This window comes from Lactuca sativa, chromosome 6, assembly GCF_002870075.4.
Source record: "Lactuca sativa cultivar Salinas chromosome 6, Lsat_Salinas_v11, whole genome shotgun sequence".
Lineage (NCBI taxonomy): Eukaryota > Viridiplantae > Streptophyta > Magnoliopsida > Asterales > Asteraceae > Lactuca > Lactuca sativa.
In genome coordinates, this window is record NC_056628.2 from 28,898,042 (window position 1) to 28,916,189 (window position 18,148).

Consider the following 18,148-nt stretch of genomic DNA (forward strand, 5'->3'; position numbering starts at 1 on the left):
CATCCGGGTTGTTTCTGTCAATGGGAGTCACATGGGTAACAATTTTCCCACTTCTATTTTTTATAGCTTGGATGTGAGCTCCCTTTGGGTTTTGTTCGGTGTTTCCTGGAAGTCCTCCCGGTGATCTTTCATTAAATTGTTTAGCTAGTTGCCTAAGTTTCTTTTTGATGTTAAAGATTGAAGCTTGCTGATTTCTTAGCAAAACTTGCTGATATTTCATTAAAGCTTGTTGTTCTCTAATTGTTTCTTTGGTTTCCTTGTGCCTTTTTTCAAATGCAGCTGCAAAACGAGTAAGCATTGACTTGAAATCTTGTTTCTTTTTAGGAGCTGGTTCCTCTCTTTGGTAAATGCCTCTTCCTTTTTGTCCATACTTCTCTTCCTTGGCTTTCTTATACTCATCATAAGGTAACTATTTCTTCTTGGGCCTTCTCTAATATTCGTCATATCGATCACCGCTCGAGTAGAAAGCTTGAACCTTTCGGTTTCCATTTTCATCAAAATCACAGTCTTTGGTTAGATGCGACCCATTACAGTTTTCACACCCCACTCGCATAGTAAGGATTGTTGATCCATTTTAGTCATCCTCCTATCCATATTTTGTGGCATTGCCAAGACGGCTGACATGTCCTCCAATGCTGAATTTGCCGACCCCTTGCTACATCATTTTGCAGGTTGTGGTACTCTCTCGAATTTTTAGAAAATTCATCAATAAGCTCCATAATTTCAGTATGATTCTTCTTGGTTAATGATCCTTAAGAATCAAAGAGTTGCCTTGTCGTAACATTTACCCCGTCATAAAATATGGAAACTTCTTGTTGCACATTAAGATCGTTTTCAGGGCAATTTCGAAGTAGTCCCTTGTAGCGCTCCCATGCTTCAAATAGCGACTCACCCATTTGTTTCTCAAAGTTGGCTATGGCCTTTTTAAGTTTAGCCACCTTCGAGGGTGGGCAAAATTGTTCCAAGAATTCATCACACATTTTTGCCCATGTAGTGATTGTGCCGGGGGGAAGTGCCTTCAACCAGTCCTTGGAAACACCTTTGAAGGTGACCAAAAGCATTCTCAACAACACTGTTTTGCATGGAACATTTAGAATGTTGAAGTAGTCAGTGATGTCGTTTACTTCATCAAGATGTTTATAGGCATCTTCATGATCCTTTCCGGTGAATGGAATCTCTTTTAGCGCAACTAGGATGTGCCCCTTGACTTCAAATGTGGCAGTGACTAGAATGGTTGGTTGCATAAGCCCCAGATCGGTCTCGTCACTAATTCTTTTCTTGTATGCCACCATGGAAATGTCGGTAATGTCCGCCATGATGTTGTCGGGTTCGCTTTCTTTTTCTAATTCGTTGTTTCCTTCTTCCTTGTCAGTTTCGTAATCATCGTCCTCTCACGTAGGATTATTCTCAATGCTTTCGTCTTTCGGGGTTTTGTTTTATTCTCCCACTTGCTTTCCCTTATTCTTACTAAAAACCGATTTGAGATTCTTGAAAGGTGATTTATTTGGTGTGTTTGATTCTTCTACGGTTTTATCCGTCTTTTTATGAAAAGTGGACTTCGGGTCTTCAAGTGGTGGAATCAAAGGTGTGTTGGATCCACGGGTCATAAACCATTGCAACAAAAACAAAAAATGCGTAAAAAGAACAAAAACAAAAACTGAAAATTAACTGTTACGAAACCACGACGTGGTGTTAAGGACCACGACGTGGTGGGTCAAACAAAATAAAAACCTAATACGAAAATTTAAAAGCAAGTAGAAGAAAAAATCCTAATAAAATAGCAGATTCCAATTAACTAAAAATGGACCATTCCCCGGCAACGGTTCCAAAAACTTGATGCTTTTAATAATTATACACTAGTTTATCCTACTAGTAGAACTAATTTTTACCCATGGTAGCGTGCCTTGTTGAAAATAGTAATACATAGGTATTGAACACAGGGAACATAATGTTTAGCTAATTTTTATCTACTACTAACTAAATTACTAATAATTTCAGAAAAAGGGTATTCTCTAATTTTGCAAGACTAGAAACTTAATTAACAAAACAAAACTAACTATCAACTATTAAGGCAAATATTAAACTAAAGCAAAAAGCGCAAAAGACAAATTAAATCAAGGTAATTGAGAGAATTTCATTTAGCTTTGTATTTACATGTTATTATGGTTGATTTGTGCGAGTGCAATGGATTATTGTTTGATTGGTTATCGATTTCTAAAATGACTATGTTAATTTTCACTAATCCTAATCAGGTGGATAAGCTCATTCATACGGTGATCAGGTGGATAAACTAACAAGTTTACTAGTGTTCAGTTCGTGTTAATTTAGACTTATAACGAATTGATTAATTTTGTTTATTAGCTCAATTTAATATATGATTGGTCGTCATATATTAACTCCTACGATTCTTTACCCACTTTTCTGTTTAACCCTAGGTTTTGTTCAAAACCTTAGTCCTACAATTTTGCAATTCACAAAATCATAAGATTCAAATTCAATTAAGAAAGATGGTCATATAAACTTTACTAAATTCAACAATAAATAGAGAAAGCAGTTATCATAATCACGGAAGGTTCTTTAATAAGCTAAATCAAAAAATAACCAATAAAACTAAATCCAAACCATAAATGAAACCATGAATAATCAAGCAATCCTACACTAAACGGAGCCATAGTGTTTTAGCCCATGATTTCAGCAATCAAACACATAGAAATGAAATTCAATGTAATAGACATGATTAAACCTAAGTAGAAATTCGTAATTTAGAGGTGTATTGCCTTAATGCTCCCAATTCCAAAGCTATAATTGACTTCTTCACTTCCAAGCTTCAAATCAGATACTTGGCCTTCAAAAATAGATAATTGCTTCCAAAAAAAGTTCCAATTTTGGAGGAGAATGGAAAGTATTTATAGTTTCCCGAAAAACAGATCACCACGATGTGGTAAGGCCTCCACGTCGTGGTCTTCGTTGTTATCCCGTATTCAACAATCCTCCTTAGTAAATCGGGAAAGTCCAAATAGCCACGTCAGAGCCAGGTCACCTCGACGTGGAGAGTGTATTTTTTCTTCAATTTAAAGTCTTCTTTCAAACTCCTAGCTTCCAGCTTCCAGCCTTGTTGCACCAAACATGTCTTTTACCCCTACAACACAATACATAATAAATTAAGTACCTTTTGTTCTATAAAGGGCATAAAATAATTAGGAATATTAAGATATGATGTAGAATTATATGTATAGGTATGCACATATGAAATTACCCCACATGTATTCTTTTCTTGCCCCCAAGCAAATTGATTTTTATTATCTCACAAATATCGTGTAAAACAATCCATTTCAAACCTAGATATTATCCAAGGACCGCAATGCATGCATTTGTGTCTATGATTCCTAAAAACTTCCCATTCATAAATACTCACAATCCATATGAACCTTCACCCCTTTGCTTATACGATACTTGATGTGCACAAAAGTACCCACTAATTTTAATATTTATAACCTAACAAACTTAGACTATCTATGCACTTATAGGCAGTGTACCTAGTCAGATTACAGTATAGCTTAGGTAAGTCGGGTGTCGATCACAGGGAACGGTGGATTAATTTAATATATTTGATTATAGGTTACGGGTTACACGAAAATAATAAATAAAATGGTTTAATAAATCTCAAACTAGCAATTCTCGATAAACTAACAGGAAAGCACATCTCTTCAGGTACTTTGATTTAGATAAATTACACTTTAAAAACATAGACAATTGCATACACAAATTCATTTATTCATGTTCACCGATTCCTAAAATGATTAGATTCGCGTTCACTATAACTAATCCTTTAGCAAACAAGTCAATTCAAACAGTGATCAGTTGATTAAACTAACATGTTTCCTAGTGTTCAGTTCGTATCAAGCAAGACTTGTAAATACAGTTAATCAATGTAGACATGTAATCAACCTCTTGTTGATGGTCATCAAACAAGGCTCACACATTAACTTACTTATTCTCAAATTAATCCTAGTTTCACATTCGTTATTTCTAGTCTTATAATCTCGATGGTCATCAAAAATCATAAGAGACAAGCAAATCAAGCAGATGTTCAAGCAACTCAATTCACTTAACAATTAACAGAAAATAATCATCATTAACACATGAGGATCTTTTAACAAGCTTGGCAAGATAAATTAAACACAAATAAACTATTTAATATAGCAATTAGTCTAATAATCAAAACTTCATTCAATCATAAACACAAAGTAAAAGGTTTTTACACCTAAATCAGAAACTAAATACAGAAAAGTACCACCATGGAATGCCAAACATGGTCACGTCAGCAAACCATATGATAATCAACATGTATCCGCTCTCCAATCCTTCCGATCTCTGCTCCCGTTAGCTTAACGGCCTTCCGGCCGCCTTCTAGACCCTCAAAACGGCTTAACAGAAGTTAATTGTCGACTAAATTAGGTTAGAATTCGAATCCCCCTTTCTGGTTAGCTAAAAATCGACATTTATAGTCTTTGTGGCCGACCTAAGTACGCTGGGCATACTTAGGATTACGCAGCGCGTACTCAAGATAATCACGCGATCAAGTTTATCCGGTGCAAAGGTGTACGCGGGGCGTACCTTTACCTTACGCGGGGCGTAATCGCTTCCTCAACATTCTTTTCTTTCTTTTAGCTTCTAAGCCCGGTTTGCGCTTCAGTCTTTTCTTTTGTGGTTCATTGGCAACGAATAGCTGCAAAACATAATTCAAAGTATTATGAGTACTATTTTAGTTCTAAAATAGAATAAATAAGGCCAAAACATTAAGATAAAGTGCATAAAAATATATATAAAAATACACATATCAATACTCATTCTTGCAACCCTCCAAATCCATCCCCATAAATATTTCTTGACCTCAAGGTAGTTTTGGTTAAACTACCAAGCATACATAAACTCTAGAGAAATTACAAGTTGATACCTCAATGGAGCTCTTTGGAATTCATCTATTCTTTGATATTTTCCTTTCAATTCTTTGAATTCACCACCTTTTTGTTTGATTTTTGGTATCTTCAACTTTTATAATTTCTTCTAAAATTTTAATCTTTGAATTTCATACTTTTTCAGCTCCAAAATTCTTCAACTTTTTGGTAATTCTCTCTCTCTCTCTCTCTCTCTCTCTCTCTCTCTCTCTCTTTCTCTCTTTTATATCTCAATTTTTTCACTCAAATCCTACATGCTTAAGCAAGGAGCTTAAATTCATCCTTTATTGGTTAGAGGCATTAGTCTAAGTGCAATGACTACATAAGGTCTCCTGGATAGATTTCAAGTACAGGCTGCAAAATGTATTATGCCATAAAAACTACCATATTATCTTTCACATCTCATGACGTTTCACTAATAATGGGAAGCCATAAATACACTATAACACGTGTTGGCTCGGGTACAAATTTGGGCTCTCATCAAATCATCCCATCCAATCTAGCAAAAATTTTAATTAGCTAGGTTTTCTTAAATTAAACTATTATTTCAAGTCTATATGAATGCATATTTGTGAAAACTAGCAGTGCAAATTTAGAAAAATCAAATGTATTTCTCTATAATGCAATATACCCCTTACCCCACACTTATTAGATGCAATGCTCTCATTGCATGCTATAAAAGACATAAAATTAAAGAGGGAGAAAAAGGATCAGACTCCCCTGGGATAGAAGATGCATTGTGAACCGTTTTGCTTGTATATAGGATCATGTGCTCATAAGTGTGAAAACGGAAGTGGTTGTCCGCTACGAAATTTGACTTTAGGAAATGGACACATGTACATCATAATGTAGAGGATAATACTTGAAAATTTTACTCGAGAAGGCACCACCTCGTGGTAATATGGAACACGTTGTGGTGGGCTTGCTGAAAAAAAGTTTTCGTCTTCTGTGAGCGACATCACATCATGGTATAGGGTACCATGTTATAGTGTTCATTATTTGGAGAAAAACGTGCTTTTGGCCTCAGATATTTGCAGTATTTTTTTGTCCAACTAAATTATTCATTTCTAGAAACATGACTCTTCACTAGATGGGTCAAAAAGATACTCGATATGCTCAAATCTCGCCTCTCTTGCTATTTCTCTAATATTTCTCTAAGATGCATCACCCTCTCACAAAAATAACTCCATATGTGAACTCAAATTACCTAGAAATCTAAAAAGGATAAAACAAGGAAACAAACCAAAGCAACTAAATTCTAAACTACAATTGTCCAACACAAACAAACCAAACAAAATAGACCAAATACACAAAACCAAAAAGAAATTGTCTTAAATCCACTTAGAAAATAAAGGATAAAAAATTGATCACTCCTCCTCATCATAATATGCACCACCTCCACTTCCGCTGGCTCCTCCTTGCTGCTCACGCGACACATCTTCCCAACTTGGAATGTAGGGGTATTTAAACAGATAAGCATCGGGTCTGTGAATGTTTATTTGTTGCATCATTAGATCCAAATGCATGTTCGTACAATTGACACCCCGACCCAAGTTGTCTTGATACCTACTCAAAGTAACATTATACGCGTCTATTAGGAGCTCGTCCTTGGTCGGAATGACGGGAGTCTCCTCTTCATCCGCCTCACCACCTCTCTGTCTTACCCATCTCCCGGGCTGGTTGCGGGGGGTATCGCTGGGAATGGAATAATTACCATACCCGTTGTCATCAACAATGTGTGCCCGTTTTTAAAGAAGTACATAAAAAGATTTTCCAGGCTCGATTGTGAGAAAAGAGGCTTCCCGTCTTTCAAGTATTTCAAAAGAGCATGCTAAGCGGCTGATTAGCATCCCTCCATAAAGTGGAGAACCGCATCGATCCTTACCCGCTTGAATTGCTAGAAATTCCACCAACAGAAATGGAATGTCCATACGAATATCGGATGTGATGAGACTCCATAAGAAAAAGACATCCAACATCAGGACCTTGTCCCCCTCCTACCTTTGATTGATGCTGTTTGTGATTAACCTGTGCAGGAGGCGGTGTATACGTGACAAAATATCACTCTCTTGTTCTATCCCCGAACTGTATGTACCATGTGCGATTTTTGGCCAATATGTTTCATCCTTGAACTCGTCTGTAGTTAGGGAACACCTTGCAATAAACTCAAGATATGACTCAATATGAACTTCAGACGAAAGATAAATCTCTGTACGCATTACGAATTCGGCTAGGCTTAGCTCGAGTGTCACTTCTCCCAGGCAAAAGGTAAGATTTTTTTCTTCAAGCACACCAATCTGTCTTTTGAATGAAACCGTGGCCAAAAACTCAACCACCAATTCTATGTAAACTGTCTCTTAGATGAGTAATAAACTCCTCCACGCCATATACACAAACCTTCCTTGACTTCCATCAAAAGATTGAACCAAAAATGGTTTGATAGCTTCCAATAACCTGACTTGTTCCATCCAACCCCAATAATTTGTAGCGTGTACATGAACTCTGCGCTCTTTCATCCAGACGAGTCGTCCATTCCATTGTGCTAGAACCCCCAAACTCACTACTCGTGGAAAAGTATACCACAGGAAGTCAGGACGACTCCCAGGATGGTTTATCCTTCCTTGGCTGGCCATAATCTGCAAAAGAAACAAAAACAACAAAACCGAAACAACCAGAAACCAGATTAGAAAATAAATCAATAGAATAAACTGTTTATATGCTAACCACGTCGAGAACCACGACGAGTCGTTGTGATCGACGAACTGGGTATAAATTGAACTGATTCAAACCATAATCAACTTGAATCAAGTCTAGGGTTTTTTAATGGCATAAAATCGAGTAAGTTTAAGTAAAATGTAGAGCCTAAACACGAAAAATCAAGGCCGATTTTTGTTTTCAATAATCAGAACCCTAATCTCAAAATTACCCCAAAATAACCACTTTAAAGAGCAAAATCACACCATGTAGACCTCCATACGCGATTATTATAGAGAAATCAAGTGAAAAATGTTACATTTTTGATGTAGAAATCGGAAATTTGAAGCAGGAGGGAAGAAGTTTTCATGGAGAAGAGAGCATGACGAGAAGTAGGTAGTTGAAAAGTAAAAGGAATTTTGACTGAATAGGGTTAAAACCCTAATTTTTTTACTACTGTTTTTTCTTCGACAACATGTCATCGTGAGACCACAACGTCGTGAGGTTTTATTGAAATTCGTGTGTTTTGGTTTCTATAAAGTCACCATGTCGTGGTGATATTCACCACGACGTGGTTATAAAAATAACTTAATTTTAACCAAATTTTCATAAAAATTACCACCCACACTCATTCCATGCTATTTTTCTCAACAAAGTCCATATAAAAATTCAGAGAAATGAAAAATCAAAAATAAAGGATAAATAAAGCAAAATAAACAAAAATAAAGGAAATCAAAAGAAAAGAAAAGCAAATGCAAACTCAAAACCACAGGTTGCCTCCTGCAAGCGCTTCTTTTTGGGGAGTTATGAGCCGGAATCCTTCCTGCTTTACGTTGATGTAGCTTGTGCAAATTTCACAATTCCCCTTCTTTTGCTTCATTTGGCATGCCTTCCTCATAGTGCTTTACCCTATATCCATTAACCTTGAAGGAGTTCCATCTCTTGCTATCAACTCTATGTCCCCATGCGGAAAAACTTGTTTTACAATAAATGGTCCATCCCAACGAGTTTTTAATTTCTTGGGAAAAAGTTTCAACTTTGAATTAAAAAGCAGAACCTTTTGCCCTTCATGAAGGTCCTTATGTCCTCTTAACCTCGCATCATGCCATTTCTTCGTTTTAGCTTTGTAAATTAAGGAGCTAGTATATGCTTCATTTCTCAATTCTTCAAGAGCATTCATTTACGTCAAACGATTGGTACGAAGTTCAGCTAATTCAAAGTTACATATCTTCAAAGCCCAAAATGCCTTATGTTCAATTTATATAGGTAAGTGATAATTCTTCCTATATACCAAACTATATGGTGTAATACCAATAGGTGTTTTAAATACGGTACAAAATGCCCATAGTGCATCGTCAAGCTTTTACAACCACTCTTTTTTATTACCTCCAACCGATCGCTCCATAATTCTTTTCAACGCCCGATTTGTAAATTTAGTTTGCCTACTTTTTTTGTGGATGATATGGAGTTGCGAATCTATGGTGTACACCATATTTTTGTAGCACCTTGGCCAATTGTTCCTTTGCAAAGTGAGTTCCCTGATCACTAATAAGAGTCTTCTGGACAACGAATCATGAAAATAATCTTTTTAGAAAACGAGCCATTACTCGAACATCATTTTTAGGTAACGCTTGTGCTTCTGCCCATTTATAAACATAATCGAACGCCACCAATATATATTTATTTCATCATGACATCGAAAAAGGTTCCATAAAGTCGATCCCCCAAACATCTAATATTTCACAAACTTGTATTGAATTTTGAGGCATCTCGTTTCAGGAGGAAATGTTTCCCGAGCTTTGGCATGAATCACATTCTTTGACAAATTGGGTTGCATCTTTAAAAATGGTAGGCCAATAAAATCCGGAATCAAAAACCTTCTTAGCCATATATTGTGCTCCATGATGTCCTCCGGTGGACCTGTTATGACAGTGTTTCAAGATTTCTAAACTTTCTTTACCGAAGACACATCTTCTTATCATTCCATCCGCACAGCTTCTGAATAGATACGACTCACCCCAAAAGTAATACTTAACTTATGAAAACAGTTGCTTCTTTTGTTGGCGAATCAATTCTTTTAGAAGATAATCACTAGCCAAGAATTTGGCTATATCCGCATACCAAGGTACCTCTCCCGCGATTACCATTAAATATTTTTTAGGAAAGTCATCTCCAATTTTGTTTTCTTTTGATTCTTCCAATCTTGGGTTTTCAAGTCTTGATAAGTGATTGGCTGCTATGTTATCCATTCCTTCTTATCCTTTATTTTAGTGTCAAATTCTTGTAGAAGAAATACCCAACGTATCAATCTTGGTTTGGCATCCTGTTTAGCAAAAATATACTTAAGGGAAGAATGGTCAGTGAACACAATAGTTTTAGATAAAACTAAGTAAGGGTGGAATTTATCAAAAACATAAACCATAGCAAGGAGTTCTTTTTCGGTAGTAGTATAATTTTATTGAGTCGGAGTCAAAGTCTTTCTTGCATAATATATGGGTTGAAAATTCTTATCAACCCTTTTTCCAAGAATAACTCCAACTACGTCATCACTTGCATCACACATAAGCTCAAAAGGAAGGCTCCAACATGGGGCGATCATGATAGGGGTACTAGTCAATTTCTCTTTCAATAGTTGAAAAGTTTGGAGAAATCAAATGTAGCATCTTTCAAGACAAGCTGGGTTAATGGCCTTGTGATTTTAGAGAAATCCTTGATGAATCGGCGGTAGAATCCAGAATGTCTTAGAAAACTTTTCACCCGTTTTACATTTGTTGGAGGTGGTAACTTGGCTATTGTATCCCCCTTTGCGCGGTCCACCTCTATCCCCAATTTTGAGATTTTGTGTTGTAATACAATTCCTTCTTTGACCATAAAGTGACATTTCTCCCAATTTAAGAACAAGTTGGTCTTTTCACATCATGCTAACACTAAGTCAAGTTTGGATAAGCAATCTTCAAAAGAGGAACAAAAAGCAAAAAATTGTCCATGAAGACCTCCATAAAATTTTCAACCATGTCGTGGAAGATTGCCATCATGTACCTTTCAAATGTGGCTGGTGCGTTACATAACCCAAATGACATTTATCTATAAGCAAAGGTCCCGGATGGGCACATTTACGTGGTTTTTTCTTGGTCTTGACGATCGATAGGAATTTAAAAGTATCCTGAAAAACTATCTAAAAAGCAATAATAGAGATGACCGTATAATCTTTTGAGCATTTGATCAATAAATGGTAAAGGAAAATGGTCTTTTTATGATGCATCGTTTAGCTTACGATTATCGATGCACACACGCCAACTGGTTATTGTTCTTGTTGGAGTAAGCTCGTTTTCTTCGTTAGTGACTACCGTCATTCCTCCTTTTTTATGTACCACATGCACCTGACTCACCCATTGGCTATCGGATATTGAGTAATTGATACCGACATCCAAGAGTTTAACTACCTCTTTCTTCACTACTTCTTGCATGTTTGGGTTTAATCTTCTTTGACGTTGAGCTATTGGCTCAACTCCTTCTTCTAGGTTGATTTTATGCGAACAATATGCAGGACTAATTCCCTTGATGTCGGTAATCTTCCATGATATGACATTTTTTCGTTTCTTGAGTACTTCCACTAGGCTTTCTTTTTCATGTTTAGCGAGACCATATGCTATGATGACTAGTTTCTGGTGTACTTTTTCCAAAAATGCATACTCCGGATGTTCGGGCAAAGCTTTGAGCTCAATTTTTTTTGGCTAGTGGCCACGACGTGGGTATCCTTCCACATCGTGGTGTCACAGTTTTTTACGTCTGATCGTGAAAAATTAGATGACCACGTCGTAGTGTCAGTGCCACGTCGTGGTTTTTCTTCAGTCTCTTTTTTCATTCGTTGTACTTTCTCTCTTCCAGTATTTTCTCTAACTCTTGAATATCAAGTTCATCCTCAAAATCTCTTTCTTTTAGTACCATATATCCCCTGGTTTCGTTTTCTTTCCATCCTCCAAGCTCTTTCTCTACTAATTCATCAAACACATCAACTGAGAAAGCCATATCATCAATTATCCTTGAGTGTTGGATTGTTCTATTAACTCCAAAAGTTTGGACTCTCTAATATCAACCTAGGCTAGAGCGGTGCTCAAGGAGGGCCTTCCAAGAATGTTTGAGACTTGTTCGTCTTCCTCCATATCTAAGAAATTAAAATCCACAGGAAAAACAAACTTGTCAACTTTTACTAATAAGTCTTCACATATTCCTCTTGGAAAGGTCATTGTCTTGTTTGCCAAGTGGATGACCATATCGATTGGTCTTGGTTCGGGGAGATAAAGCTTCTTAAAGAACGAATATGGCATAAAGTTAGCACTCGATCCTAAGTCAGTAAGAGTCTGTCTAGTGGCTAAATTTCCAAATTGACACAGAAGTGTTAAGCTTCTTGGATCACCCATCTTCTTAGGTAGCATATTTAACATTGCAGCTGAGTAGGTTTCATTTAGTACTACCTTAGACATCCCTTCCATCTTCTTTCGATCAGTTAAGAGATATTTTAAAAATTTTGTATATTTTGGCATTTGGACTAAAGCTTCAAGGAACGGAATATTGATTTCAAGGGAATTGATATGATCTAAGAATTTCAGATAGTCTTCAACATTATTTTCTTGTCTTGATCTACTTCAAAAGGGCAACGGTGGGCGGTATGGCTTAACAGGATCAACAATCTTCTTTTCTGGTTCTTGCCACATCGTGGCGATTATTCAGTTTCTTTTCTATGACTTTTTTCTCGATTTTCCTGATCAACATCCGGGTTGTTTCTATAAATAGGATTCACATGGGTAAGAATTTTCCCACTTCTCATTGTAATAGCTTGGATGTGAGCTCCCTTTGGGTTTTGTTCGGTGTTTCCTGGAAGTCCTCCCGGTGATCTATCATTGAGCTGTTTAGCTAGTTGCCCAAGTTGATTTTTGATGTTGAAGATTGAAGCTTGCTGATTTCTTAGTAAAACTTGCTAATCTTTTATTAAAGCTTGTTGTTCTCTAATTGCTGCTTCGGTTTCCTTGTGCCTTTTTTCGGATGCAGCTGCAAAGTGGGTAAGCGTTGACTCAAAATCTGGTTTCTTTTTAAGAGCTAGTTCCTCTCTTTGGTAAAAGCCTCTTCCTTATTTTTCATACTTCTCTTCCTTAGCTTTCTTGTACTCATCATAAGGTAACCATTTCTTCTTGGGCTTTCTCCAATCTTCATCATATCAATCACTGCTCGAGTAGAAAGCTTGAACCTTTCGGGTTCCATTTTCATTAAGATCACAGTCTTTTGTTAGATGCGGCCCATTATAGTTTTCTCACCCCACTCGCATAGTATGGATTGTTTGACCCATTTTAGTCATACTTCTGTCCATATTTTGTAGCATTGCCAAGACGGATGACATGCCCTCCGATGCTAAATTTTCCATTCCCCTTGCTACATCATTCCGCGGGTTGTGGTACTCTCTTTAATGTTTACAAAATTCTTCAATAAACTCCTTAATTTCAGCGAGATTCTTCTTGGTTAATGGTCCTTGAGAATCAAGGAGTTGCCTTGTCGTAACATTTACCCCGTCATAAAATATGGAAAATTCTTGTTGCACATTAAGATCGTTTTGAGGGCAATTTCGAAGTAGTCCCTTGTAGCGATCCCTTGCTTCAAATAGCAACTCACCCATTTGTTACTCAAAGTTGGCTATGGCCTTTTTGAGTTTAGCCACCTTCGAGGGTGGGCAAAATTGTTCCAAGAATTTATCATACATTTTTTCCCATGTAGTGATTGTTCCGAGGGGAAATGCCTTCAACCAGTCCTAGGAAAACTCCTTTGAAGGTGACTAGAAGCATTCTCAACAACACCATTTTGCGTGGAACATTCAGAATGTTGAAATAGTCGAAGAGGTTCTTGTCTTCATCAAGATGTTTATAGGCATCTTCATGATCCTTTCTGGTGAATGGAATCTCTTTTAGCGCAGCAAGGATGTGCCTCTAGAGTTCAAATGTGGCAGTAGCTGGAATGGTGGGTTGCACAAGCCCCGGACTGGTGTCTTCACGAATTCTTTTCTTATATGCCACCATGGAAATGCCGAAGATTTCCTCCATGATTTGTCGGGTTAATTTTCTTGTTCGCTTTCTTTTTCTGATTCGTTTTCGCCTTCTTCCTTGTCTTTCGGGGTTTTGCTAGATTCTCCCACTTGCTTTCCCTACTTCTTACTAAAAACCGATTTGAGATTCTTGAAAGGTGATTTATTTGGTGTGTTTGATTCTTCTATGGTTTTATCAATCTTTTTATGAAAAGTGGACTTTGGGTCTTCAAGTGGTGGAACAAAAGGTGTGTTGGATCCACGGGTCATAAGTCACTGCAACAAAAACAAATTAAATGCCTTAAAGTAACAAAAACTAAAGCTGAAAATTAACTGTTACGACACCAAAACATGGTGTTAATGACCACAATGTGGTGGGTCAAACAGAATAAAAAGCTAATACGAAAATTTAAAAGCAAATAGAAGAAAAAAATCCTAATAAAATAGCAGATTCAAATCAACTAAAAATGGACCGTTCCCCGGCAACGGTGCCAAAAACCTAATGCTTTTAATAATTATACACTAGTTTATCCTACTAATAAATCTAATATTTACCCATGGTAGCGTGCCTTGTTGAAAATAGTAATACACAGGTATTGAACACAGGGAACATAATGTTTAGCTAATTTTTATCTACTACTAACTAAACTACTAATAATTTCAGAAAAAGAGTATTCTCTAGTTTTGCAAGACTAGAAACTTAATTAACAAAACAAAACTAACTATCAACTATTAAGGCAAATATTAAACTAAAGAAAAAAGCACAAAAGATATGTCATTCAAGGTAATTGAGAAACTTTCATTTAGCTTCGTATTTACATGCTATTATGGTTGACTTATGCGTGTGCAATGGATTATTGTTTCATTGGTTACCGATTTCTAAAATGACTATGTTAATTTTCACTAATCCTAATCCTTTACCAAACAAGCTCATTCATACGGTGACCAAGTGGATAAACTAACAAGTTACTAGTGTTTAGTTCGAGTTAATTTAGACTTATAACGAATTGATTAATTTTGTTTATTTGCTCAATTTAATATATGATTGGTCGTCATATATTAGCTCCTACGATTATTTACCCACTTTAACCCTAGGTTTTGTTGAAAGCTTTAGTCCTACAATTTTGCAATTCATAAAATCATAAGATTCAAATTCAATTAAGAAAGACGGTCATATAAACTTGACTAAATTCAACAATAAATAGAGAAAGCAATTATCATAATCACGGAAGGTTCTTTAATAAGCTAAATCAACAAATGACCAATAAAACTAAGTCCAAATCATAAATCAAACCATGAATAGTCAAACAATCCCACACTAAACAAATGTCATAGGGTTTTAGCCCTTGATTTCAAGAATCAAACACATAGAAATGAAATTTAATATAATAGACATGATTAAACCTAAGTAGAAAGTCGTAATTTAGAGTATATTGCCTAATTCTCCCAATTCCAAAGGTATAACCGACTTCTTCACTTCCAAGCTTCAAATCATATACTTGGCCTTCAAAAATAGATAATTGCTTCCAAAAAAAGTTCCAATTTCGGAGGAGAATGGCAAGTATTTATAGTTTGCCGAAAAACAGATCACCACGATGTGGTAAGGCCTCCACGTCGTGGTCTTCGTTGTTATCCCGTATTCAACAATCCTCCTTAGTCAATCGGGAAAGTCCAAATGGTCACGTCGTGGGAAGGTCACCTCGACGTGGAGAGTGTATTTTTCCTCAATTTAAAGTCTTCTTTCAAACTCCTAGCTTCCAGCTTCCTTGTTGCTCCAAGCATGTCCTTTACCCCTACAACACAATACATAACAAATTAAGTACCTTTTGTTATATAAAGGGCATAAAATAATTAGAAATATTAAGATATGATGTAGAATTATATGTATAGATATGTACGTATCAAAATACCCCACACATATTCTTTGCTTGCCCGCAAGCAATTTGATTTTTATTATCTCACCAATATCGCATAAAACAATCCATTTCAAACCTAGCTATTATCCTAAGACCGCAATGCATGCATTTGTCTTTTATTTCTAAAAACTTCCCATTCCTAAATACTCACAATCCATATGAACCTTAACCCGTTAGCTTATATGAAACTCAATTTTGCACCCCTCCGAATCCATCCCCATGAATCTTTCTTAAAATGAAGGTATCTTTGGTTAAACTACCAAGCATAAATAAACTCAAGAAAAATTACAAGTTGATACCATAGTGGAGCTCTTTAGAATTCATCTCTTCTTTGATATTTACCTTTCAATTCTATGAATTCACCAACTTTTTGTTTGATTTTTGGCATCTTCAATTTTTTTAATTTCTTCAGAATTTTTGATCTTTGGATTTCATACTTTTTCAGCTCCAAATTCTTCAACTTTTTAGTAATTTCTCTCTCTCTCTCTCTCTCTCTCTCTCTCTCTCTTTCTTATTTTTTTTCTTTTTGTAATATATATATATATATATATATATATATATATATATATATATATATATATATATCACTTTTTTCACTCAAATCCTACATGCTTAAGCAAGGTGCTAACTTCAACCTTTATAGAGTTCAAGTACAGGCTGCAAAACGTATTATGCCATAAAGCTACCTGATTATCTTTCATATCTCATGGGTTTTCATTAATAATGGGAAGCCACAAGTACACTATAACATGTGTTGGCTCGGGTAAACATTTGGCTCTCATCGGATCATCCCATCCAATACTAGCAAAAATTTTAATTAGCTAGTGTAACGATGAAAAATTTTAAACCAAGATTTTCATTTTTAAAACACATAAAACTCATATATTATATTTCATAAAACCACAAGTGTCTCAAATGTCAACATAAATCCACAAATAAAAGTTAATCCCAGAATCCTCAACAAAGTCTCAAACAGGTGTGTACATTCATGTCAGCGCCTTCCTGCGGTCCTGAGAAGTACCTAAAACACACATCAGACAACACGGTAAGCATAAAGCTTAGTAAGTTCCCCAAAAAACCACATACACACAAATAATAAGCCTCTCATGGCTATAACTCGGCATGGAACCTCCGGTCTCATGCGTCTCGGTGTGGACCCTCCGGTCATATGTCTCAGTGACCCTTCGGTACTGTCTCATTGGAAACCCTCCGGTCCTATCTCAGTAAGCACATAATATAGCATATATATCACACAGACAAAATGCATAATATCACATAACTCAAGTAAGCACATAAGACCCTTCGACCACACATAGATACCACTCATGGTAAGTATAGTGAGAAGACTGACTTCGTAAGAAATCGGATAACCTTGAACTCAAATCACCGGTCTAGCCTCCGCCTAACACATACGATAATTATCCCTAATTAATAACGGCTCTCAAAGAAGCTAGACTATCCCTTCTACAAGCTCACAGAAGGGCAAAATACCATTTTACCCCTCCATGGCCTTAATAGTTCACAAATTGACCAAACCGTAAAAGTCAACTAAAAGTCAAGGGCAGCGCGTATGCCACGCGTACCAGACTTATATGCTGGGTGTACTCCAACGCCATGCATGCATCGGGGATTCCCGATCCTACAATGCGCGTACTGGGATTATGCTCAACGTACGTCCCAGTTTTGCTCTTCCTACTTGTTTGGTCTTAATCTGTTAAGACCTTAGCTCATATCACATATCTGGACTCCCTAAAGGCTCTTACTCCATAAAGTTTGTGACTTTAAGCCTTGACATAGCTGATAAAGTCACAAACACCAAAAAATCTCATTCTCTTATCTCAAAATGCTCATATCTCATGCATGGGTTGATTCACAAGTCCATGTCTTGATTTTTATGACACTATATCACTAAAGACACTCAAAGGAGCTGATCATAGTCTCTGGAGCTCAATATATCATAAAGCATCCAAATTTGGGACCAAAACCCTAAAATGATCTAACATGATGCATAAATTAAAAAAGTGAGAAAGCTTTGAGCTTTATACCTAAAAATGAAGCTCCAAACTCAGGTAAGCTCATATCCCAAGCCTGGAATCCCATTCCTTCTTCTTCAAGGCTCCTTCTTCACTCCAAAGAAACACAAGATCACTCAATAGCTCACAAATGCACACAGAAGCTCAATGGACGAGTATTTAGGTTTTGAGAGGGCTGTTTGTCTGAGGATGGTGGCCAGGAATGAGGCCATCATATCCTTTATATAGGGACACACCCCAAATTAGGGTTTTCACTTAGGGCCTAGTACGCCCAACGTACTAGGTGGCTTCCGCGTCAAAAACACGCACATGAGTACGCTTAGCGTACACACGTGTGCGCCCCACGTACTCATTTACCAAATTTTTCTCAATAAGGGCTAAACTTGGAAATTTACCAAAAGAACAAGGGTTTATAAGGTATACCTGGTCTTGGGATGTTATAATTCTCCCCCACTAGAATTCGACTTCGCCCTCGAA

General features: G+C 36.6%; 1 non-coding gene across 1 annotated transcript; it reads left to right on the forward strand.

Annotated features, from left to right (window-relative positions):
• Window positions 1-13,249: 13,249 nt before the first annotated feature.
• On the forward strand, window positions 13,250-13,356 carry LOC111883197 (small nucleolar RNA R71). Its single transcript, XR_002847364.1, has one exon. It is a non-coding gene; the product is annotated as a small nucleolar RNA R71 (small nucleolar RNA).
• The last annotated feature ends 4,792 nt before the right edge of the window (window positions 13,357-18,148 follow it).